The following is a 1,892-nucleotide window of genomic DNA, read 5'->3' as shown; positions in this document are numbered from 1 at the left end:
ATTAACAAAGAACTCAGTTTTAAAACAGATTTCACTAATACTGTGATTCCAAAATCTCTCAACAGAGTAAATCCTGTGGTGCTCAACATTTCATGAAACTGAGCTGTTTCCTGTCCCTCTTGCCAGGAGGCATTCATGTACAACCGAGTCTGTACTAATCTCACTTGTGAATACACATGTAGCAAATGAGCACATTCACAACACTGATGGACAATTTCAGCAAATAAAAACAAACATTAGGACCAAGGGAACAAAATCCTCACAAAAGAAGATCCGTACGTATTATTGCCTCAGAAAATGTCAAAAATGGTGGGGTAAGTTCTTTGAAGCAGATCTATTTCTTTGAAGAGTATATTTTCAGAAGAATTAATAGCAAAATCAAACTGTAATTTTAAAAATTTAAACATTCACTATATTTTCAATATACTGGTATTAAAGACATGCATAAAATACATACAAGCAGAATTTCTGCCATAGTAAATTACTTGTTTACATTTATTTTTCTTTTGGAGGTATGCAGGAAAGCATTTCTGAAGAAATAGACAATTTCACTTGATATTTTTATGTCAAATATATAATACTAGTAGAAATAGTATATTTACCTCAACATAAAATATAATTTAGACACTAGCAATTGATATTAACCAATAATTTTATAAATATGGAAATTGCCTCTAAATAAATAGGAATAGATGAAAAATTGAATGATTAAGGACTATTAGTTAACTGCAGATAATATTGTAAATGTAAAACTATAAATCCTTTTCTAAAGTATCATATGTCACACAAATTTGTTTACTATTAAATTTTATATTTGTGACTTTTAGAGATTTCAAAAAGTTGAAGTATTATTCAGATGTGTTACCTTAGTGAAGGAAAAATTAATTCTTGTCTATAGCTTTACATTTAGGAAGTCAAAAAGACAAAGGTTTAAAAAAATCAAATTCTCAGAACTTAAAACAAAATTGAGAAAATTTACCAAATTTGAAAATAATACTTTTCTGTTCTAGGTGGAAGAAGATATAAAAATGACATAAATGATTTCACTGACAGCGGCAGCAGAAATGTAACTATAACTGTAACATGAAATGAATAATTTTATAGGAAAAAAAAAGCAAACTGATGTTGAGCCATGACGGGAATATCGTTCTGTACAATGACAAATACAGAATTTCATGAAGAAGTCCAAATCAAATTGCCCATTTCTTCAAGAAATGCTTCCTTGAATACTTTCAAAAGAAAAATACAAAATAGAAAAGCAATTTACTACGGCAGAAATTTTATTTGCATGCATTTCATGCCTAAGTCTTTAATCCCAGTAAGTTTGGAAACATGGTGAATATTTACGTTTTACAATTTGCAATTTAATATTGCCATGAAGAGCCGCTGAAGCTGCCCTGCCCACAGGAGGGAGAAGGGGCTGCCACAGAGGCAGAGCAGGCCGTGTACCAGCCAGGCTGAGAAGCAGAAAAGCCAGGGAAGAAGAGGAGCAAGAAGAAGGCGGAGATGGGGCTGCAGGGGCCCCGAGAAGCGGAAGGAAGTTCTAGACTCTAAGGAGAGCGAGGATGAGGACAAAGATTGCCAGCAAAGCTGCAAAGGTGTGCGAGGGCTCCCGGACCTCGAGAATCCTGAAGGCTGGTGCAGACAACCGAAAATGGTGCACAGCTGAATCTGGACGGCCTGAGGAGCCGAAGGAGAGAACTAGAAGAAATGTAGAAGCAGAAAGCAGAAGAAGGCTACACGAAAACACGTTCAGCAAGTAAGACAGAGCAGGCCAAGGCTGACCTTGCCGGGCTGGCAGTCATCCAGAAAGGAGGGAGGAGATCACCTGGAAGAAAGAGGCCAGGGAAGCGAAAATGGGTGTAGTCACTTTCCCTGAAGAAGTGAGCGTC

General features: G+C 36.3%; 1 pseudogene; it reads left to right on the top strand.

Annotated features, from left to right (window-relative positions):
* The first annotated feature begins 306 nt into the window (after positions 1 to 306).
* On the top strand, positions 307 to 1,866 carry LOC101562410 (annotated as a pseudogene).
* Positions 1,867 to 1,892: the final 26 nt, after the last annotated feature.

The sequence above is a fragment of the Octodon degus genome, unplaced genomic scaffold (genome assembly GCF_000260255.1).
Source record: "Octodon degus isolate 3935 unplaced genomic scaffold, OctDeg1.0 scaffold00180, whole genome shotgun sequence".
Classification (NCBI taxonomy): Eukaryota; Metazoa; Chordata; class Mammalia; order Rodentia; family Octodontidae; genus Octodon; species Octodon degus.
This window is presented reverse-complemented; position numbering and strand designations above follow the sequence as displayed.